Here is a 25,643-nt window from a genome sequence, read left to right on the forward strand (position 1 = left end):
TTAAAGGACGTTTCAAAATAGCACTTTATTTTTAATTTAACTTGAAATAAGCTATGCAATTTGCATAGGTAAAGGTGCTGTGTAGACACACTCAAATTTGTGTGAATTTTTCTCTATAAACAAGTCTTGGCTCTTCTATACACTAATGTTACTTTTATGTAACCATTTGTTACCAGTATTTTTATTTGCCACCATTTGAATCTGTGTACTTAATCACATAAACTTTTCATATTTCAGTGCTGTGTGTTAAGAAGAGTGGTGATCTTAGGCAGAACTGGTGCACTGGGATGTACTGCTTCTTTGGAAGCAGTACATCTGTGAATACTGAGAGTCTCCAGTAGAACAGGGCAGGTTTGGACACTCCAGTGAGATGCTTAGAGAGCTTGGGTGTTGGACTTGCCTATCAACAGAGGAATAGTGGTGTCTGTGCAAGCTGAGATGGGTGTGATTGTTGTCTGGGTCTAATGGTACCTGGGAACTGACCACTGGCAGTCCTCACATTAAGGGGAGGTGGTAGTGAGGTACCTTACAAACATGCATACCCCAGGGAAGATTTTACACCATTTTACACACATGGAATTCAAATGACTCCAGTAGAGTTACTGTAGCCAGGAGTAGCCAGGAGTAACTCTACTGAAGTTAATTGAATTCCATATGTGTAAAATGGTGAGCGATCAGAATTAGGCCTCTCTTACTGATATCTATGCAGCCTGAGTTTATGCTTACTTGTGAGGTAAGATTTCAGGGAAACTACTATCTGATAATCTAGTGATCATTGTTTTCCAATAACTACATTAATTTCCCTTCTCTGATGAATTTTCAGCCAGTAGTTAGAGTGTGCTGTAGTTCTGAGTTGTGAGAGTCAGATTATAACAGGGATTGTGTGTGTGTGTGTGTGTGTGTGTGTGTGTGTGTGTAATTCTAGTGGACAATTTGATTGCTTCCATTTATTTTTCACAGTAATTTGGTATTCTTCATTATACAGTTCCCCCTGCTCTTTTTTTCAGTACCCCATGATTGCATTAGCTTGTACCTGTAAATCTTGTTTGATGCTTTTTTGTTGTTTTGATTTGATCATGGCCTTCAGGTGATAAACAGGTTTATGATTTAAGGTTTTTTACTATTTTTTTAAGAGCAGCTGTGCTTTCCTGATAAAATGTTTTGCATGGTCATCTTTTCCCTACACCAAAAAAGGAAAAAAAATACCAGTGACTGCCCAACAAAAGTACCACTATTTTTACCTCAATTCTCTACTGAGACACCATAAAGACAATCAAATTTGTAGAGTGCTAGACACTGATTTAACCAAAGATTTAAGCATGTGTCTAAACTTCGGCATGTGAGTACTCCTACTGGCTTCACTAGTGCTACTAGTATACCTAAATTTAGGCACATACTTAAGTATCTTGCTGAAGATATATCTAGACTGCATCCATCTGTCAGCAGAGGGATGCAGATTAGGCAGGTCGACATTGCAAATGAGGCAGGGATTTAAATATCCTGTGCCTAATTTGCATAAAATGACCGCCATGTTATGCTGACTCAGCACTTTGTCAGCAAAGAGCGGCAGTCTAGAAGGGAATCTGTTGAGAAAGAAACCCTTTTTGACAGATCCTGTAAATCTCCTTGCAGGAGGCATAAGGGATCTGTTGAAAAAGGCTAGACATACCCTGAGTGAGGATCTGTGGACATACTGCCCATTGTTAATATTTGAACACCTCACAGTTATTAATGAATGTATTCTGTGACAGAATGACATTAATATAAGTCTCAAAGGAGATCACAGAGCCCATTCTCAAAGCAAGCAGAAAAAAATCCATTTTCTATTCTCGGCTACTTGGGCCATCTGTATTGCTGGTAAAGGCTGCGAATCATACTAAGAGTATATATGCTAATTGTTAAATAGCTAAATGATGCCCATGTACTGAAACAGATGGACATTTTCTAAATTGTTTCCCAATATGGCTCATGCATATTTTCCATCATATTTTATACTTCATGTTTTCATATATAATTAAGTAAATATAATTTATGATTTGATCTTGCATGTGCTTACTCATGTGAATAGTCCCCATTGGGCTTCAGTGGCACTGCTTGTCTGAATAAAATTTGTTCTCTCATTTTTTAGGGCTGGGCAAATCAGTTTGGATTAAAATCCCATTTACCTAATCATATGAAAAAACAGATAATTTTGGTAGAGGTTGTTATATTTTTAAATATTTCTTATTTTTTCACTTCCAGTTTCTTGGATGGACCAGAAGCATTGAAGTCTGCCTCATAAGCTTCACAAGTCAGTTTTGCTAACTGCAGAAATTTGTACAAGCATCAGATAAGAATCCAAAAGATATCATGCCTTTTCCAAAGAATCTGAATTCAAAACACTTGGCCATTTTCATAGCTCTCAGAAATACTGGTGGGAATCGGTAGAATTTTCATCAAACTAGTAAGGGTATTAAAATACCATAAACATTTTGCTCTAAGCATGAACACTGATTTAATGATGTGATTCATTTTAGCCTATGTGACTTACTGAAGAAAGAACTCAAAATAAAATCTTGAATCCAAATACTCTATGGCTATGTCTAGACTGGCATGATTTTCCGCAAATGCTTTTAACGGAAAAGTTTTTCCGTTAAAAGCATTTGCGGAAAAGAGCGTCTAGATTGGCACGAATGCTTTTGCGCAAAAGCACTTTTTGCGGAAAAGCGTCTGTGCCAATCTAGACGCAGTTTTGCGCAAGAAAGTCCCAATCGCCATTTTCGCCATCGGGGCTTTTTTGCACAAAACACCTTTAGCTGTCTACACTGGCCCTCTTGTGCAAATACATTTGCGCAAGAGGGCTTTTTCCCAAACGGGAGCAGCATAGTATTTGCCCAAGAACACTGACAATCTTACATTAGATCGTCAGTGTTCTTTCGCAAATTCAAGCAGCCAGTGTAGACAGCTGGCAAGTTTTTCTGCAAAAGCACTTGCTTTTGCGGAAAAACTTGCTAGTCTAGACGCAGCCCTGTAGTTTACAGAAATATAGAAGAATGTTCTGATCCTAATACTGAAAGTCTGTTTCTCTTCTTGCATACACCAATTTTTCACTGTAACTTACACTGTAACAAAAGGAGAATCATATATTTAAGGACTGTGTTGATCCGTACAAACGACATATACAACATAAAAGGAATCAGTAACCTATACTTTCTAAAAAAGTCATCACTGAATCCTAAATGATTAAAGTGGGAGGTTGGTTTTGGTTTTTTTGTTTTTCATTTTTAGATTCAGCAACTGGTATTTTCAAATACAATAGATAACTTTTTCAAAGTAATTTAAACCACTGTGGATGAGTTTATACGCAGTGCCTGAAACTTTTTACTTATGAATTTCAAGTTAATTTTTAATTAATATCTTGCATTACCTTGGCATTCAAGCAATTACATAATACATTATTTAGTTGTTGATGTTATGCTTTAGACAGATGTTACATCAAAAAAGTTAATGATTAAACAGATTTTAATAGATTTACACTTATAGGCTTTACTCACTTTAAAAATATTTTAGCTTGATTTTGTTGTTCATGAAAGTGAAGGGCTGAGACCCATTTTTCAAAGGGGTCCTTACCTGCCATGTACTTTGATTACACACTTCTGTATGAACCACAAACTATATTCCATAAACAAAAATTTAGAATAAAGTGAACAGAGGCTCATTAAGTGTGACTCCCCCTCCCTGCGTTTAAAGTAAGGAAATGCCAATCTATAGGACATCTCTTTCCTTGCCACTATGTTTACCCTCCTCCACACACACTTTCACAAGAAAATTCCTTCTGCCTCTAACCAATAAACATGCACAGTAATCATTCATCTCCCTTAAAATATAGGACAAAACTTAAATAGCTATCTTTCTTTGGGCATTATACCTGCTGGAATTGCCAACATATGACATTGGTCTGGCCATATTTCTCCCCCAACAGAGTCAAATGGATGATTATCTGGGGTAGCAAATGGTTGGTGACTCCAATTTTACATTAGCTGGGAGGACCATTAGTCTGAAGGATTTCTCAGCTGAGCTGGTTTTATTCACCATCTTCCTGATTCTCTGCAATGTTGGAGTCATGCCAAGCAGCCAAAGCAGTGACCAGGATCCATCTCAACAATATCTGGGTTGCTTTGGAAAGAGAATGGGACTGATTATTATTCTGTGTGACTTCATTGACGTGTGTGGTAGCACTGATGATTTTCTACTGGTGGGAATGAAGAAGAATAAAGCATAGGCTGTTTGTTTGCTCACAACCACACTGCAGCTGTCTCTGGGATGAAAGGCAACACACATGGGAAACTTTCACTGCCTCCAGTAATTAGGATCTCTGCTCTTGATTCTCAGGCAGCTTTGCCTTCTCCATGACACTGAAGGGATAAGATGAGGATGCAAGGATGATTTATATAACTTTTGTCTTTGTAATTTTGGGTACATTCCCGGCAGGAATTAAAACTGTTCTAACCTATTTTCAGCTTTCCATTGCTTTGAGGGGGCATTGACATCTGGAAATAACCGAGCACAAAGGCATTCTAGATATGATCATTTTCCCCAGTCTTATCCTCCATTCTAGGGGCTGAGAAGTTGATATAGCACCATTGCTCTGGTTGTATATGACTATAGAAGTTTGCCTCTCCCAGAGAAATTTCCACATTTTCAATTAAGTCAGATTTATAGACACACTGTGTATTTGTAGTGGAATGAATGGCTACAACAGACATGAGAATTAGACCCTCCATTTTATGTGTAATCTTAGAGGTTAAGCAGTATTTGCTATAGTTATCAAAAGGCCAATAAATCACGCGGGGGCAAGTGTGTCTCCCAACAAGAACCATCTGTCCCACCTCCTGCAGCACATTTCTATATCAAAGTAATTGTATATGAAAGATCCTTCATCACAATAACTTAGAAATGATACTGAAACAGAGAAAGCTATTATAGATGAATATCAAGCACAACCTTACCAGCAGATATTAAATCTTGCTATCTAAATCATTCTAGACACCCCAGGCTTTGTTTATTTAATATTTTCCTTTGATCTTCAGAGTTTGTTTTGATGTTCACCTTAACTCCTTTGCACATGTACAACTATGAAAGTAATTTTGTAAGTACCTTTGACTTAAAGTATTCAGGCTATATGAAAGGCAGGATAAGTCCTGGCGTACGCTAGGAATTTAGAAGTCTCAGAGGGGTAGGCATATTAGTCTGTAACTTCAAAACAACGAGTAGTCCTGTAGCACCCTAGTCCTAGTTGACATTAGGAAATTAGTTTGAAATAACCCCCTTATTATTTCAAAATAATTAGTGGAGCAGCCACACTACCAAGCCTGTTACAGTAAAACGTGTGTTATCTGGCATGCTCAGGAATTAAGGCATTCCAGTTATCTAAAAATTCCCATTACCTGAGGGTCCAATCAACCTAGGAAAAACCAATGGACAATAATAGTAAAACTTGAGTTTTTAATATTGGTAGTTTTGTAGTGTGACACAGTTGGTCTCACCTTTCTATTTTGAGTTAGAGATGATTAGTACTTAAATAAAAAATTGCTAAGCCAATCATGGTAAACCAAGCCAGGCCTGCATGCTTGAAGATGTGACAGTACTGTAGCTGGGGGCAATGCTGGTTAACAAAGTTTTCTGGTTAACGGATTGCCGGATAACAAAAGTTTCACTGTATTTTGAAATAACAGGCTAGTTATTTCAAAATCTGTACTCCTGCTTTCCTGAGGGAATAAGCTTATTTCAAAATAGTTATTTTGGGAGTTATTTCAAATTTAGTTATTTCAGAATAATTTCCTTGCATAGACATTCCCCTCCCCTTCCTCTCCCTATACACACACATACACACTTCCTCAGATCAGCAGAATGGAGAGAAAATGAGAGATACCCTCACAATTCATAACAGAAAAAGAAGGGAAAAGGGAGAAAAAAAAAGAAAAAGTACCTGCCAATTTTAGTGCCAGTGCTAATGAGGCTGATTGAGTGGCCTTGAAGTATCCCATATTTAGCTTTTGATGTCAAATGGGCGTGAAATGTAAAGAAAGCAGGTTTTATAATGGGCCATTCACTTCAGGTCTTTGTTCAAGCCAAGAGAGACAATGTCAAATTTGCACATGAAAGTCAATTCTTCATTCTCTCTCTGTAGTTGGCTTTTGAAATTCCTTTGTAGAAAAATGGCAACTTTCAATTCCATTAATGGTAGGTTTAAATGTTCCCTACAAGTTTATGTGTATTACTATTTTTGATAACTGACTTGGGGCTCATTATTATTTGTCATAGAGGCTGTTCAGTTTGGCCAATGTACATGGCAGAGGGGCATTGCTGGAACTTGATGACATATATCTCATTGGAGGACATCCAGGATGTACTTGTTCAAGACAGACCCAAGTAAGAAAATAATAGAACACCACTAGCCATCACCTACAGTCCCCAGCTTAAACCTCTCCCGTGCATTATTGAAAATTTACAACCTATCTTGGAAAAGGAACTCTCACTCTCTCAGGCCTTGGGAGATAGACCAGTGCTTGCCTACAGACAGTCCCTTTATCAGAAGCAAATTCTTTCCAGCAAGCACACTTCACACCTCAGACATACTCACCGAGGAATGAACCCCTGGAATAAACCCCATTGACAACTCTGTCCACACATCTATAGAAGTGACATCATCACAGAACCTAACCACGTAAGTCACAACATCAGGGGCTCATACAACTGCACATCCTCTAATGTTATCCATGCCATCAAATGCCAGCAATGCCATCTGCCATGTATATTGGCCAAATTGGACAGTTTCCATGACTCATAGACTCATAGACTCATAGACGTTAAGGTCAGAAGGGACCATTATGATCATCTAGTCTGACCCCCTGCACAGTGCAGGCCACAGAATCTCACCCACCCCTCCCAGAATAATCCTCTCACCTATATCTCAGATATTAAAGCCTTCAAACACTTTGAAGACCCCAAGATGCAGAGAATCCTCTAGCTGTGATCAGTAACCCATGCTACAGAGGAAGGCAAAAAACCTCCAGGGTCTCTGCCAATCTACCCTGGAGGAAAATTCCTTCCCGACCCCAAATATGGCGATCAGCTAAACCCTGAGCATGTGGGCAAGACTCATCAGACAGACACCCAGAAAGTTCTCTATAATAACTCCTATCATCCCTCCATTGACCTATTCCCACTGATAATGAATGGTCAATTAGTTACCAAGATCATGTTATCTCATCAAACCATCCCCTTCATAAACCCATCTAGTTTAATCTTGAAACCAGATAGATCTTTTGCCCCCACTACATCCCTTGGAAGGCCGTTCCAGAACCTCACTCCTCTAATGGTTAGAAACCTTCGTCTAATCTCAAGTCTAAACTTCCTACTAGCCAGCTTATATCCATTTGTTCTGGTGTCCACATTGGTATTAAACTTAAATAATTCCTCTCCCTCCCTGGTTTTTATCCCTCTAATATATTTAAAAAGTGCAATCATGTCCCCCCTCAGCCTTCTTTTGGTTAAGGTAAACAAGCCAAGCTCCTTGAGTCTCCTTTCATAAGACCGATTTTCTATTCCTCGGATCATCCTAGTGGCCCTTCTTTGTACCTGTTCCAGTTTGAATTCATCCTTCTTAAACATGGGAGACCAGAACTGCACACAGTATTCCAAATGGGGTCTCACCAATGCCTTGTATAATGGCACTAACACCTCCTTATCCCTACTGGAAATACCTCGCCTAATACATCCCGAGATCGTATTAGCCTTTTTCACGGCCATGTCACAATGGCGGCTCATAGTCATTCTATAATCAACCAGGACTCCAAGATCCTTCTCCTCCTCCGTTACTTCCAACTGATGTGTCCCCAGCCTATAACTAAAATTCTTGTTATTAATCCCTAAATGCATAACCTTACACTTCTCACTATTAAATTTCATCCTATTGCTATCACTCCAATTTACAAGATCATCCAGATCTTCCTGTATGATATCCCGATCCTTTTCTGAATTGGCAATAGCTCCCAACTTTGTGTCACCCGCAAATTTTATTAGGACACTTCCACTTTTGGTGCCAACATCAGCAATAAAAAGATTAAATAAAAGATTAAATGACAAAGGATTAATGGACACAAGTCAGATATCAGAAGTGGAAATACAGAAATGGGTCTCATTCTGGTATTGCTGCATTTTGGAGTAGGGAAAAGCAATTCACAACCTTCCATACAAGTGGCTTTATCCAAGTAAAATTTTTGGAGCCACTGCTGACCATCCCATAGCTGCATAACAATGTGGTCCCAGCAGTCTGTACTTGTCTCACCACACCGGAACCAGCATTTATCTGTATCAGGAGGCTGCTACCAACATCTGCGAATTGCTCAATTCAAGTGCTTTACACATGTGTCTGTTCATGGCCTTCTCACATTCTCTCTCATTCCAGCAAGTCCTGTGTATGCTCTTGACATACTGCAGCAAAAGGCACAAGATATTTGCTATGACTATCATCGCACTTTGCAGCTAAATGGGGTCCATGCTTGCCCTGATATGGCATATGCACATATAACCAGAAAAAAAAGAGCACAAAAAGATGGTTTCCCATTGCTTTCAAGTGGGTGGGTTGGGGGGAGGAAAGAAATAAGTGCAATATGTGATGCCGACAACATGTATCCAGAACCCCGCACTGCACAGTTTTGGTGCTGGGAGTCCTGGCCCCGAGGAGCCCTTGTGATGGCTGGGGAGCCCCAGCCCTTAGGAGCAATGTCTGGAGTGGTGGTAGCAGGGCCAGCAGGGAGGCCAGGCTAGGAGGTGCCCCAGCCAGGCCAGATGCACAGCTCAGAGGGGAGCTCGAGAGTCAGGCTAGTAGTGAGCAGGGGAGCATTGACCTCCCCTAACTCAGTAAACTCTCTGGTTCAGGACTGCTCAGCTTCTGAGAGTCCTGGACCAGGGAGGTTCAACCAAGGGATGTGAACAACTAGTTGATTAGTCAACTATCTGATAAGCAAATGCTTATCGGATAGTTGACACACTAGTCGACTAGTCACTTCCCATCCCCTTGCTGCCTCTATCAAATGAGGCAACTGGGAGGGGAGGAAGAGGAGGTGCTTCAAAACAGCAGTGCCATGTGGAGCCTGGAGGCGGACCCTGGGCTCCATGTGGCACTGCCACTTTGAAATGCCACATGGAGCCTGATGCTGGGTTTGCCACAACATTTCAAAGAGGCAGAGCCTCATGGAGCCTGGGGTCAGCTGGGGACTAAGAGGTATCCTGAAATAGCATTCAGAGTCTTTTAAACATGCCCGTTATTTTGAAATATAATGGGCTCACTATTCCGATATCCTTGTAAACCTCATTCCACAAGGAGTAAGGGGCATTTCATAATAGCAATTTATTTCAAATAACTACTATGTAGACAGTGCCAAATTTTGAAATAAGTTATTTTGAAATTAACTCGAAATAAACTATGCACTTTGCATAGCTCAAATTGCATAGCTTATTTCGAACTCTGGGTTCAGTGTAGATGAACTTTAAGGAAGACTGCCTCAGACTAATTTTAAAGCTTCCCTGTAGTATGGACATGCTATTTGGAAATAGTTATTTGGGGAGTTTTTTTAAATAAGTTATTTCAAAATACTTTCTTAGTGTAGACATGCCCTAAGTGACCTACAGAGCAGAGCATCTACACTGCACTATAATGAAAAATCTTCTTCTCCTGGTGGGAGTATGTTAGTTAAAATAGCTGATAGGTAGATCTATGACTATCCCAAACCCTGACCTACTCCCTTTCAACTGTTAAGGTATAAGGACCCCAACCCCTCCAAAAAAAAAAAAAAAAAAAAAAAGAAGAAGAAGAACTCTGCAGCACACAGAAAATGAAGGACTTAACCATAAATTTTCTAAGGTCCCACCATCAATGGTTTTGTTGGGTTTTGGCTCCCCATGGCCACTGGGATCCTTTCTGCATTCACACATCAGTGCTATCGGCTAATGGAAAGGATATCAGCACTTGATTATTCAAATCTTGGGACTCTTGTGATGTTCCAGGCAGTGACCAATTGGAGAGCCAACAAAAGCCGTACTTGGAGTCTGCTTTTCCTGCATGCAACAGACTGCACTTAAGTACGTTAGCATAAATCACAGAAAGTATGGCTTGGTCATCCACAAATGGAAAAATCAAAGAATCACCAAACTGTGATTCTGCTGAGGTACAAACTACATGACAGATTGTAGACAATTGTCCCATTTATGCCTACAGTGATGAAATAAGGGGGATCCCTCTAAATATCCCAGAAGAACTAGAATGGCTTTTGAACATCAAACTTCAATTATAATCTTACTTTGTTGCATTTTTAATGCCATATAAAATAGAAGAAGCTATTTATTGGATAAGTGCAGGTAGAATTTGGCCCTATAAAGAAGACATTTGCTATAAAATGAATTGCAATTTCTACAGTGTGATGCCGGGAGGTAATATTACTCCTGTTATATCTGAGTTCAATATAATAATTATTTCAAAATAATTTCTACTGTGCTTCTTAACTTTGACATGGAGTGAAAACTTGTCAAGGGATGCATATGAAAAGAAATGTAAGAAATGACTTGGGAAACTGTAAAATCAGTTTTGTATGAAAAAAATCAGTATTATATACAATTAATCTTAATTTCTGATGTCACATTACCATAAATATAACAAATTGACTGTAAATATAACAATACACATTCCAAAACACATCCATTATCTTCAGAATGAGGTCCTTCTTTTCACTTTAACATTTCCCCACGTATTAAGGCAAAGAAGTAACTGTTCATACCAGAAAAAAAATCCATTCTAAAGTTCTTTATTAAACACTGTGATTTTTAAATAATTTCTATTTGGAATCATATCTGAAAAAGACACAGAATGAGGCAGGAAAATGTACTTGCCAGATGGAAAGTTTATCTGATGAGCATCAAGAATAGAGTCAGGTAGAACATTCTCCTGTCTCCTTGTACCACTCCTACTACACTGTGCTTTTGATTTTGCTATAAGATACTGAACATTGAAAATAGATATGTTGTTGCAACAGGTAATGATGAAATCGCCACACAAACTGATGATGTAATATTTTCTTAATAAAGCTTTTCATAGCTTTTTTTTGTTCAATATAAAACTTGCATGCTGTTGGGAATCAAACTGCCTGGCAGAAAGAACATGGAAATGCTAGCAGAGGCTGTGGAAGATTTAACATGAAGGTGAAGTGAAGATTTAGAGAATTAGTCAATAGAAAACCATCAAACAGTCCGTTCTTTAAGAAAAGGTATGATATAATCCTGCTGTCTTTATTATCTAGCTCCAAGCATCATTCTCAGTGGGTTGAAACTTTGTTTACTTTTTGATTCCATCTACCCTTCCTACCCACAGTTAGATGCTGGCAGGAAACCTTGAGAGTATTTAAACCTTCAGATATGAGTCTAGAAATGAACAGCAGTGTGTGGTATTGCAATGGATACTAATAAAACTTGTTTTGGAAATAATGACTATCTCAGAGGAAAATAGTGGAGGAACTAGAAGTAAGGAGTAGAAGTAAGTTTTTCATGGCTTTTATATTTTATTCTGGAATTATGATACCTCTTAAGAATAATACCAGAATATACACTTTCGTTTTTTTAAACCACAAAGAAAGTTTTTTTCCTACCAGTACAATTAGCCAAAGTTGGCCGTGTGTAAAGTGGCACACAAAACTGAGAACAAAAAGGAAATATTCTACTGGGATTCAATCCAAACACAGTATCTTCTTAACCCAAATACCATTTGCGCTGAAAGTGGTTATTTTAATATCAGTTCAGACAGATTGACCCCAGGCAGATATAAGGGGGTATTGCACTGTTAACTTCTATGGAACTATGCTGATTTTCTGCCACTGAATATCTTATCCAATATGTCAAATGCAAGAGGACAGGCAGCCATGTCCAAGTACAGCCAGACTTGTTAGATTCTGAGTCAGTTAAGAAACACCAATTTCATGCTGTCTGGAGTGGCTCATGAACAAGAATACTAGCCTCAGGGTGGACTGTTAAGAAGCAGGACATAAATCCAAACAATTTCTAAGTTCTATAGCTAGATTTCAGCAACCAGGTAATATGTGTAAACTCCTCAGGCACTGAAGAGCCTTAAAGTGGAATCACAAACAGTCCCCTTAGGCATTCTGATCTATCTTGCTATCTAGGTAAACTTGACTTTGTGATAGATAGGCACATTACACAACAGATCACAAATAATTCATGTTGTCCTCAGTCCCAAATTCACTTACCCCAAATCCATTTGCACCCCAAATCTCATACCAAAGACTGGGCTGGTAGCTCGTTCTATAATAAATCAATTAAAGGTTTATTAACTTGGAAGAAGAAATAAGAGTTATTTACAAGGTTACAGCAAATTCACATGCACATATTACAGTCTTAAATTTTAAATTATAAGTTTTTATAACAAGCAAATGACATTTTTATTACAAGCACATTTTGTGTGTCTGTAACGGGTCCACCTGCTGGCGAGCGCCCTGCTGCGGCCAAGTAACTCTGTGGTCTAGCTCAGGGAGGAGAACCTCATGCGAAGGTTGTCCTGAGCCAGGGTCTGTGTCTCCATCTTCAGATGGGGTGTCATCCCTTTGCTGAGACAACTCTTGCTCTGGCTCAGTTTCTCCCACCAAATGTGTTTGGAGCCATGCTTTACCCTCTTTCCACTGCTGTCAATGGGATTTCCAACCTTCTCAGGGGAAGCAGGCCCTTCCCATAAGTCCAAGTTTACTATGGGGAATAGCTACTCCACTGCCTAGGATACTGGTTCCTCTGATGGAGAGGGCTCAGCTGGTGGAAGGAGCAACAAAGGAAACTGTTGCCAATCCCTACCAATTATTCCCTTTCACAGAAGGTGTTTGGCTATGCCGACCCGAATCTTTGCCTCGTAGTCCTTCACTTTCAAGAGGACCCATGCTGTGAGGTAGGGGTGCACATCTCCATGCTCAAAGGTCATTTTCACTGGGCGGTCATATTGAAGGATGCTAGGGTCCAGCACTGACTCCCAAATCAGAGTTTGGGAGCATCCAGAGTAGACCAGCCCGGGCATTGTGCACCCTTTCACAGTGACTTGCAACATGTAGGCCTTGTGCGTTCGATCTGGTTCTGCACCCAACCCACTACATGTTTCAGCAAGTCCACAATATAGAAAGTCACACTCCATAATGGGACAGAAGCAGCTGAAATGTCCAGGCTTCCCACACCGGAAGTATACCAAGGATCCCTTTGGGTCATCTGGATTATGATTCAGTAAGTATGGCGGGGGAAGGTTGCCATGAGGCATGAGAATTGTGGGTAACCTCTCGGGGAGCTTCACTTCTCGGCAGTTTGGGTCTCTTAGGCCCTAGGCCTGGGCCTTCAGCTGCGAGGTTGTGCCCACTCTCAGGGCCAGGCTGGCTAGACATACTAGGCCCAGTCGCCAGAAGAAAGTCTTTGATAGTCCGAATGGCGGCAGCCAGGGAGTCTGGATTATGCTGTCACACCCAGGTTTGAACTGGCATAGGCAAGATCTCCAAGTATTGTTCTAAGACTATGGAGTCCATTATCTCATAGACAGTGTGGCCAACAGGAGGCCCAGTCCTTGAGGAGTTGGGCCACTGCTCAGGACGGGGCATCAGCAGGAAATGTTCAGTATGAAACCAGTGATGATTTGTCTCAGGGCATACCCCCAGGCGATCCAGTATGGCTGCTTTCACGGTCCCATAGATGGCCACAGCCCTGTCATTCAATGCTCAATAAGCTGCCTGGGCTTCCCTTGAGAGGAATGGAGCCAGGCGAGCGGCCCAGGTGGTTGGGTCCCACCCAGTGGTCATGGCTACACACTCAAAGGTTACTAGGTACACTTTGGGATCATCATGTGGCCCAAGCTTAGCTAGTGGTAACCCAAGTCCCAAGTTTACTGGATTAGCAGGACCTGGGGATGCCAGTCGTTGGTGTACTGCCTCCTGAAACTGGTGTTCTTGTTGTTGCCTCTGCTGTTGGATTTGGAGCGCCACCAGGAGAATATTCTGTTGCTGTCGGGCAGCTTGCTGAGCCTCTTGCTGGGCTTCCTGCAGAGTCCTCTGTGCCTATGTGGTGCTGCACTGCTACTGGGCTAGCAGCCTCCCTAGCTCATCCATTATCCATTGGGTACAGGGGCGGTTCAAGACCCCAATTCTGGTACCACTGTAACAGGTCCACCAGCTGGTGAATGCCCTGCTGTGGCCAAGTGACTCTGTGAAGGGGCCTTGCCTGTTTGTCTGGTCACCCTCAAAGTCCTGGAACCAGGGCCTGACTAGCCCTGTCCACAGTGCTAGTAAGTCTCTGTTTGTGGCTGGTCTTTGGCCACTGGGTCTGGCTCTTACCCAGATCTAGGCTCAGCTCACACTAGGAGCTAACCGTAGCGCTGATCTCCCAGTCAGGGTATAAACCTGGCTGGGTTGAGCTCCTGAAGGGATCTGCCAAACTCCTGTCCTGCAGGTTCTTTTATACATCTCTGCTGGGTCCTGATTGGTTGCCACAAAGACAGCCACTCTATAGTGTCTGGAGGACCTCTTCTCCGCTCCTTCTGCTGGAATGGGTTGCGGCAAGGCTGCTAGCCTCCTGTAGGAGGTGTTGGGGTCTAGTCCAGCCCATCACAATGTCTTTAGGGCTCACCCAAACAAGACAGTTGGGGACTCCTAGCCCTGGTCTACACTATGCTCCTTATTTCAAAATAACAAGTGGAGCATCCATATTACCGAGCCTGCTATTTCAAAATAATAACTCCTGCTTTGCACGAGGAATAATGCTTATTTTAAAATAGTTATTTCAAAATAGCGGTAGTATGGATGCCCCACAGCTGCTTTTTCAAAATAACTATTGCACAGAGTCATTCAGAGTAATTACTCTTCAGTGCTTCCTGGGGCTCTAAGTCAAGGTAGCACATCCACATTAAGGGAGCCTGCCTCGAACTAGTTTTGAGCCTTCCCTGTAGTGTCTACATGCTATTTGGAAATAGTTATTTCAGAAGTTATTTCAAAATAATTTCCTAGTAGAAATGCCCATAGAATTTAAGGCCAGAAGAAACCATTGTAATTATCTACTCAGACTGCCTGCACATTGTGGGCCACAGAACTTCATTCACCCTCTCTTGAAATAGATCCCTACACGCCATTTGAGCTACTGAAATACTCAAATCATGGTTTAATGACTTCAGGTTACAGATAATTCACTGCTTACCATATGTGGCAGACCGAAGATGGGGGGCACAGGAATTTGGTAGAGGGCAGGTACATGGATAGTTGTGTGTGTGGGGGGGGGGGGAGGGTTATGTTCCTTGAACATGTTGCTAGGGACTACTGATTAGCCATCAGGTTTCAGGGTGCCTGAAATTCATTAGGAGACAGCCTGCAGCTCAGCCTAATGGAACACTGGCTGCCAGCTAAGGCCTGCTGGCCCATCATAATAGGCTTCCTCAGGCAAGACAGGGGAAGAAGAAGAGGGACAGGCTGGTGAACAGGAAACACAGAGTGGAGGCAAAAATTACAGGCTGCATGCAGGAGGGTTTTTTCTCCAAGACTCCAGAGAGGAGGTATTGAGGGAGCAGTTAGGGAAGGGGTCCAGGGAGGGGCTGCTATTCAGTGGAGCCACATAGGGCCTGAGACTGGAACCCAAAGTAAGTGGGTGCAATTGGGTTCCCCCAAATCTCCCCCTGGCTAGTGGGCTGTCAACAGGGGAAAATGACCTTTGTTTGCACCATAAAGGAATTTTCCCCTCCAAACTAGTGACTAGTTTATGATGAAAATGGCCCATGAAGCTCAGTTCTCTTGCCTCTGAGAAAAACAAGAGGCAGTGGTAAGTCACTGCGAGTATCTGAGGCATACAAAAACCTGCAAGGAAGTGCAGGACCCAAGGGGAACAGCCTGTGCTCCACCACACCTACTTTAAACCTGCAAGTTACCCTTTGATCATTCTGCAGAGAAACCCTGGAGTTTTTCAGCTATCTGCCAGTCCTAACCCTGTATCTGGAGATCAGTTAGACCCTGGGTCAGCAGACAAGACCTACCAGGCAGATACCTAGAAAAAATGCTGTGCAGAAACTCTGAATCTTCTCCATCTAGTGTCCTATCTCCAACCACTGGAAATTTTTGTTACTGGCAGTCATTGATGAACCACATGCCATTGTAAGCATTCCCATCATACCACCTTCTCCATAGCTCATCAAGCTCAGTTTCAGTGTCAGGATTTTGCCCCCCACCGTTCCCTTTGGAAGGCTGTTCCAGTACTTCTCTCCTGTGATGGTTAGAAAGCTTTACCCTGTAGTCTAGATTCAACCCTACAGGCAATAACACCTTCTGTCGACAGAACTCTGTCGACAGAAGGTGTTATGCCTCGTAAAATGAGGTTTACCAGCGTCGACAAAACTGCTGAGTTCTGTCGACATTATGTCGACAGAACTCAGCGGTAGTGTGGACGCAGGTATAGTTTTGTCGACAAAAGTCCACTTTTGTCGACAAAACCAAGTAGTCTAGACACACCCTTTGATAGGCGCTACACATACAAACCGCTAGTTCGAACTTAATTCGAACTAGCGGAGCGCTTAATTCGAACTAGGTAAACCTCATTCTACGAGGACTAACGCCTAGTTCGAATTAACTAGTTCGAATTAAGGGCTGTGTAGCCACTTAATTCGAACTAGTGGGAGGCTAGCCCTCCCCAGCTTGCCCTCTGGGCACCACTAGGGAAACTTGTCTGCCCCCCTCCTGGCCCCGGAGACCTTAAAGGGGCACGGTCTGGCTACGGTGCTCGTGCTAGGTACAAGCCTGCCAGCACCCAGCCAGCAGACCCTGCACCTGGCACAGCACGAATCAGCCACTCGCTGCCACCCAGACCTCCACCTCTTCCCAGGACCAGGCTGGCGGCTCCCAGGAGCTTGATCGGGGCCACAAGAGGCGGGCGCCCGCCTGGTCTAGTGTGGAGATCGTGGACCTCTTCCATGACCTCCACACTAGGCACAGGAAAGTGGCCATCAAGGGCAGGATAGCTGCCAGCCTGGCCATCCAGGAGCAGGTTTGCATGAATATCAAGGTGGTCCAGTGAGACCCCTGACCCTGAGCCCTGAGCTTAGAATGGCCGTACTGGGTCAGACCAAAGGTCCATCTAGCCCAGTAGCCTGTCTGCTGACAGTGACCAACACCAGCTACCCCAGAAGGGATGGACCGAAGACAATGACCAAGTGATTTGTCTTGTGCCATCCATCTCTAGCCTTCCAAAACAGAGGCCAGGGACACCATTTCTATCCCCTGGCTAATACCACTCCATGGACCCAGCCTCCATGACTTTATCTAACTTCTCTTTAAACTATGTTATAGTTCTAGCTTTCACAGCCTCCTGCAGCAAGGAGTTCCACAGGTTGACTATTTGCTTTGTGAAGAAGAACTTTCTGTTATTAGTTTGAAGCCTGCTACCCATTCATTTCATTTGGTGTCCTCTAGTCCTTCTATTATGGGAACTAATGAAGAACTTTTCTTTATGCACCCTCTCCACAGCACTCGAGTTTTTATAGACCTCTATCATACTCCCCCTCAGTCTCCTCTTTTCTAAGCTGAGAAGTCCCAGTCTCTTTAGCCTCTCTTCATATGGGACCTGTTCCAAACCTCTGATCATTTTAGTTGCCCTCCCCTCTCCCACCCTCTCTCTTCCCCTCTCCCACCTCCTTTTCCCAGTCTCCCCGAATTTTGTTCAATAAAGAGAGTTTCTATTTTTGAACACACGTGTCCTTTATTTTGTACATCAGGAAGGGGGGCTAGGGAGGGGTAAGTGGAAGGAGGTGAGGGAAAATGCGGTATGAGCCCCTGATGGGGAGGACTGGGGTGGCTCTGTGGGCTTCTCGGGGTGGAAGCTCTTCTGCAGTCCCCTGATTGAACCCCCCCCCCCCAGATGGCAGCCTGCGGCAAGTGCAGCCGGGCTGATGACTGAGTGCTGTGATGTGCCGAGTGTGGGCATTCAAGGCACTCCAAGTCAGGACTGCTTTGCTGTCCCTCACTGAGTCAGACAAGCGAGTGGGGAACCCCTGAGAACTGTCTGTCCGGGGTGGGGGTCGGGTCCCTTTAAGCACAGCCCTCGGCTAGCCTGAGACAGCAGCTCCACGCTCTAAGTCCTAATCTGATGCCCTGCTGGCACTGCTTCCGGCCATCCTTAACCCCGGTTCAGGGTCCACTCAATGTGGACATGCTAGTTTGAATTAGCAAAATGCTAATTCGAACTAGTTTTTAGGTCTAGATGCACTAGTTAGAATTAGCTTAGTTCGAATTAACTAATTTGAATTAAGTTAGTTCGAATTAGTGCTGTAGTGTAGACATACCCTGAGTAATTCATTGGACTGCAACTGACATGCTTGTTTTCAGTGACATTACTCATGGAATAAAACTAGTGTTACCATATTTGAACTTTCAGAAAAGAGGTCACTCCTGAGAGGGAGTGTATCTGTATCAGGATCTACCAACTCACATTATATTAGTGTGTTATATATATTAGTGTGCTTTTATATATATATATATATATATATAGTGCTTTTTTTGTGATGATACTGCCCGGAATGCAGTACCAGCACCTCCAGATGCAGTAACAGCACCTCCAGTCAGAGATCAACAACGTCAGCTGTATAACTATTTTTTCACCACCTTGTTTTATGGATTTTTTAGGATCTAATCCAAACCTGTTCCACAGACTTCAATGAGTTAAGGTAAGTAATGGTTCTTTTGAACCTCCATTTATGAAATTCCATTTGTCTAGTAAGATGTAGGGAAATGTAAATCCTATGTGCTAAACTTTTTGTTTGATACACGTTAATGTTTTTCACACATTTACCACAATCAGCAAGTGATCAGAACTAGATCTTAGAGGAAAACAATTTTCCTATCCATGGAAAAAACCCTCCGATTTTGATTTTTTTTTCGCTATCGTGAGTCAGTGAGAAAAGTGAAATTTTCAATTGGTTTTAAAAATGGCAATGCAAATTAAAAATAGTTGAGTTAAATAAAATGTGTTGCTTCAACATTTTCAATTTTTCCCACTTTCATTCTTTTAAAAAACTCATATGCAGCTTAAATTTTTAAACAAAAGTAACAAAACTCATTTGAAACCAAAACACAGGTGTTTTTATTCTAAACACCTTTCAAAGTGAAAAAACAAAAACAAAAACAAACAAACAATCAAAAGAGATTGTTGAAAGCTGACCTTTTCCAGTAAGATGTTTTGGTTCCATGAAATTAGCATTTTTCAGGGGAAAAAGTTTAATCATTTTTTCCCCCAGCCAGCTCTTATGAGATCCTCACCTGCTGAAATCAATGTCAGTCCCCTGAACTCAAGTGAGCTACACCCTTTCAGACCATCTCAGAATTTGGCAAAGTTCTATAGGCACCTCCCATTGCCCCCTCATACAACAGAATGTGAAACAAGAAATTAAATACCTATATGGATTATATAAAGATTTACATTTTCATCTACTTATTTTTTCAATAGTAATTGCAAGGAGAGAATAGGATAATTTCCTTTTATCTGAATTTGCACTTATGTGATTTTGGCTTCTAGCTCAATATAATTTTGTCCCAAGCTCATTACTGACAAGATGTTATTCAGTCTGGTTTTAATTTGAACCAGGTAGTTCTTAAATATTAATACTGCTACTACAAATAAATCAAGACTTTTCAATTTGATGCAAAGTTGTCTGATTGGTTGGTTGGGGTTGTTGGTTTTTGTTTTTTTTTAATGACAGGAGAAAGTTTTCTTTCTCTCTTTCAATCTTTCTGGTAAGCAACCCTTCTTTCTCAGAAACATAACCTGCAAGAAGTAACACTAGAGTTGTGTTAATGGGGGAGCCTCATTCAGATAACATGTGAAACATCAAGAATGCGTTATTTCAGAATCTTTTTTATCTATTGCACTGCTTTCACCAAAGACAAAAACCTTTTTTAAAAACCAATGGAAAGTGAACATTCACTAGCTTCACCTGGTAGGCAACATGTATTTTTTTTTGCTAGCTTATACTACAAGAACTGACAAAGCAAATGAATGAAAGAATAATTAACTCTGTCAAAGAGAGTATAGATCTATAACATGCATGTAATATATTAACTCTGCTCTCTTTTATTTTCATTAATATTTCAAAAATGAATACGCAAAATAAAACATGCCAGTCTGTTAGCTATTCTGGGGTGAGCCTCTTATTATTTCCTGTTGGAGGCTTCTTCTTTACGCATATAATTCAATATCCATTTGGCCAAATACAGATACTATCCCTACAGTCTGGTGGTTAGGGCACTCCTATGGGGTGAAGGAGACTCAGTTTATGTCCTTACTCGGGAGCAGAAACTTGACCTTATGTCTCCATGTCAGAGGTAAATGCACTGAGATATTGGCTGTTTGGGGGCCTGCATTCCCCCAAAATGCTATTTTGAAAAGCCTTCCCTATGAACATTTACTAGAAATGGACTTTTTTCTCATTTTACTGAGAAAAGCTTTGCTTTCAATAAATCTGCATTTTCTGATGCAAACAACAACAAATAATTAAATAAATAGAAATTCCCAAGCCACTCCAGCAATAATGTCTAGTTTTTCAATACTGAGGAAACTACAAAAGCTTCCAGGATTTAAGGATCTGTTCAATTTTTTTCTAAATAAATTTTAAGCTTACCTCATTTCTCACTAACATCAGTGAGCTTCTCAACCACAGAAGCTGCCTGCTTCTCTTCAGGACTTAATAGAAAGTCTTTGGCGGCACACAAATCAATGAAGAAGAGATAATGATTACTGCTGTCATACAACTCATTTTTAAATGTGAAATCTGGACTGCCTTTTGTTTGGGGCACTGTATGCCAGAAACCCAATTTTTCATGAGATCAAGGACACATTGATAGATAGTGCTCCATATGGTATTAAATTAAGTGCTTCCTAAAGGCACCTTTAAAGGAAACTATTACTGAACTAATGATGTGCAAGTGATTGAACTTGTTCACTTCCCATCTCTGTGATGTCATTCAGATGAACAATTCTTTTGACAAGGAGACAATGGCATATGTTTGTCAGCTAATAGAAGACGGCTTTGGCCTGGTATGTATCTGTCTTTCCACTTTTAGCAAAGTTTCCTATGCAATTTTTATTAATAGCTAATGATTTTTAAAAAGATTAAAGAGTTAGGTTATGTCTACACTGCCATCCTAGTTTGAACTAGAGTGGCTAATGTAGGCATTTGAACTTGCAAATGAAGCCTGGGATTTAAATATCCTGGGCTTTATTTGCATGTTCCCATGCGCCACCATTTTTAAATGCCCCGTAGTTCTAACTACCTGCCCGCGGCTACACGTGGCACGGATTAGGTAGTTCGAATTAGGAGCTTTAATTCGAACTACCTAATCCATGCCACGTGTAGCCGCGGGCAGGTAGTTCGAACTGCGGGGCATTTAAAAATGGCGGCGCACGGGAACATGCAAATAAAGCCCGGGATATTTAAGTCCCGGGCTTCATTTCCAAGTTCAAATGCCTACATTAGCCACCCTAGTTCGAACTAGGGTGGCAGTGTAGACATACCTTTAGATATTTCTATCAGAATAAACATTCTGACACAACAGACTCTTCGGCAAATATTTTTGTTTTAATTTATCTAGGAACTGCAATTCTTCATATTGTAACAATCACTATCTCTCATTTTATATATGGTATTAGTAAAACTATTTTATTGTGAGAAACAGCTAGAAACAGACAGGGAAGAAAAGGCATTTGGGTGTTTTCTATTTGAAACGGAAAAAATACTTTGAGTTTGAGGGTCCTGACTGGGAAGAGAGGTTGCTGGAACATTTTTAATTAAATGCAATTTCCTAAAATATTCTGTTTTGTCAAGGCCAAAATATTAGCCAGAGACCTAACTTCTGAAGAACTTCCCATTGAAGAGAGAGACATGTGACCAGATCTTTCAGCAGCTCTTGGGGAGATCACTGACTCCTTCTTTTGCAATTGCTGAGATGCAGTGCTAGTTCAGTACTGTTAAGTGAATATTACAACCAAATCAGTAATCGGGTGAAAGAATACCAAGAGATGTCTGGTGATAAATTTTGTGAGTATTGAAAGCTAGGTCTGGCATAGTCAAGTTTCTGCTTATCTTAGGAATCTAAGAGCACATCTACACAGCAGCATTATTTAAGAATAATAGACATTATTCTGAAATAAAATATTTCTCATCTACACAGCAAGCCCATTATTTTGAAATAAATTCAAAATAACAGGCTTCTTACTTGGACTCCTGTAACCCTCATTGATGAGGAGTAAGGGAAGTTGAAGGAAGAATGCTTTATTTTGAAATAACTGCTCAAGAGTTTTGCCCTGCTGTGTAGATATACCCTAAGTCACCTCCTACCCATGCATGATAAAGATTAAATTTTGCCCTGTTGATGTCAATGGGAGTTTTACCCCAACATTTAACCCCAGATATTAGTTCAGTGGTACTAATGTTTGTCATTTTGCTGCATGTCTCATGTTATTTGGTAACTCTCTTTAATCTCCAGATCCTGGAGTTATGGTGTTATATGGTAATCTAATTTTTTTCCTTAAAAATGTCAAGGTCGTCTGGTTATGGACACAGTATTGAAAACATACACACTAAATTCTCAAATAAGTTGCAAATAGACCAGACAGACTAACCTAAAGGAGCCAAGAGACCCAGAGAGGTGCATAGACAAGATTTCTGGGACACAGTGGAGCTATCTACACCTCTGTCCCCTGAATCTGATTGTCTCTCAGTTGTTGAGGAGGATGAAAGACTCAGAGAAGTAGATCATCAGGTTTGAGTGGGAAATGATCTCATACTGAGGATCTTCCTCTGAGATGATGTCCTCGTACCCTCTTGCACTGAGGATACCTATCTGGAGCTACAGTGACACTCTCTGGGACAGGCATAAAGATCTTGCAGAAAAAGGGGGTTTTGTGCAAAACGACCATAGCCATACTGCCTGTTTTTGTGCAAAAACCCCTAGGGCAAAAACGGAACAAAAGAGAGTATGCAAATGAAGTGTGGGAAAATGCTAATCTGCGCTTCGTTTGCATAGGCTATTGAAGCAAAACTCATAGGGTGTGTCTAGACATCAGGGTTTTGTCGACCAAAGTGGAGTTTTGTTGACAAAACTATACCTGCATCTACACTACCGCCGAGTTCTGTCAACAGTAAGTAGACAGAACGCGGCAGTTTTGTCGACGGCGGTAAACCTCATTCTATGAGGAATAATGCCTGCTGTCGATAGAGTTCTGTCAACAAAAGGCACTATTGCATCCACACTGTGCCTTTTCAAAAGAGAGCGTCTAGACTCTCTGCCAAAAAAGCGTCTTGCTTTGTTGACAGAACTGGCTGTAGTCTAGACGCTCTTTGTCGACAGAGGCTTTGTCAGCAGTATGGCTGTGTCTAGACTACATGCCTCTGTCGTCAGAGGCATGTAGATTAGACACATAGGCAAAGTCAAATGAAGCCGCGATTTAAATGATCGCATCTTCATTTAAATTTACATGGCTGCCGCGCTGAGCCGACAAACAGCTGATTAGCTGTTTGTCCGCTCAGCGCGCTAGTCTGGACGCTCCCCTGCCGACATCAAAGCCCTTTGTCGGCAGCCCCGTTATTCCTCGTGGGATGAGGTTTACCGGGGCTGCCGACAAAGGGCTTTGATGTCGGCAGGGGAGCGTCCAGACTAGCGCGCTGAGCGGACAAACAGCTGATCAGCTGTTTGTCGGCTCAGCACGGCAGCCATGTAAATTTAAATGAAGCCGTGATCATTTAAACCTTTGCCAAAACAACAAATCTACATGGCTCCGTCGACGGAGCCATGTAGTTTAGACATACCCTATCTGTCAACAAAGCCTCTGTCAACAAAAGCCTGTAGTCTAGATGAACCCACAGTGTAGCCATAGCCTGGGGGAAGAGACCACAGTTATTAGGGAAAGGTAAGTACTGCTAATGGGGATTTGATTATTAGATATATAGATAGCTGGGTTTGTGCTAATTGGTAGAACTACATGATGGATTGCTTACTAGGTGTGAAAGTTGCACACCTCTTGGTACATCTACACAAGTTTATGTGCAGTGCTTGGAAAGAGTCAGTGGTACTAGTACATGAAGGTATGAATATGATAGGGAAAGGCAATAGAAAGTTCCTGATATAAAAAGCATCACAGAAAGTTGGTGGAAAGATGATATTCAGTATGACACTGTAATATCAAAATACCAAATAAATAGCAATGACAGAGTATGTCACACTCTTGGGAGAGTGGCACAATATATGCAAGAAATAATTGAGTCAAGTATAGTAAAAATCTTAAATGAAGCAAACAGTACTAAAGGATCATTCAAGGAAGGCAATGCTTTTGCAGAGAAGCTAAATTAATTTCCTACATCAGTCTTCACTGTGGAACAACAGAGGGAAATTCCCACATATCAGCCATGTTTCCGGCTGACAAATCTGAAGTTTTCAGGAAAAAAAATTAACAGTAATAAGTCACCTAACTATATGGTATTCACCCAAGCAAATGAACTCAAATAAAAATTGGAGAAATATGTGGTAAGTAGTCACTTAAATCAGCCTCAGTATCAGATGACTGACAGATTACAAAGGAGATGCCATTTATTTTTTTTTAAAAAAGGCTCTTGACAATTATAGGCCAGTAAATCTAACTTCAGTGCCAGACTTACTGATTGAAACTAGAATAAAGAACAGAATTACCAGACACATGGGTAAACACAATATGTTGGAAAAGAGTCAATGCAGCTTTTGTACAGTGAAATCACATTTAATCAATCTATTAGAATTCTTTGAGGACCTTAAACATTATGGACAAGAATGCTTCAGTAAATACAGTGTTCTTGAAGTTTCAAGAAAGACTTTCACAAGTTCTCTCATCAAATTTTCTCGACAAAATCAGTGTGAATTTGCAGATCTTCTTCCGATCCTGTTTTCAGAGGAGTCTTTTTGAAAAAAAAATCTTTAGAAAGACCCTTCTTACTAAAAAAATGAGGTGTACAGGGTTCTTTCAAAAAAGGGTTTTTCCCAAAAGAACTGTGTCTAGACTGCTTTTTTTTTCGAAAAAACTTTTCCGGAAATAGGATTGGAAGAAGATATGCAAATTCATGCCGATTTTGCATATCTTCTTTCAAAAGCCATGGGTGGTCTAGATGTACCCTTTGAAGGAAGATCCTTTCATGGATGAGTAACTGGTTAAATAATAGGAAACAAAGGGTAGGAAAAATTAATCAGTTTTTATAGTGGAGAGATGAAGATGGTAGGTCTTCCAAAGATCTGCACTGGGATCAGTTCTGTCCAACATATTCTCTGATGAACCAGATAAACTGTGTAAGATGGCGCAGTTTGTAACAAATACAAAAATGCTCTAGAGAGTTAGTCCAAACCTGGCTGCAAATAGTTACAAAGTAATGTCACATAATTCTCTGACAGGGCAAGAAAATGATAGATGAAATTCAAAGTAATGTACACTGGAAACAAATGACAAATGCAACTACATACCCTACAATGTTTTTTTTTAAAAAAAACAGCCCTTTTTTTAAAAAAAAAATCATCTTCGTCCACACTGCA

Source organism: Pelodiscus sinensis, chromosome 2, assembly GCF_049634645.1.
Source record: "Pelodiscus sinensis isolate JC-2024 chromosome 2, ASM4963464v1, whole genome shotgun sequence".
Taxonomy (NCBI): Eukaryota; Metazoa; Chordata; order Testudines; family Trionychidae; genus Pelodiscus; species Pelodiscus sinensis.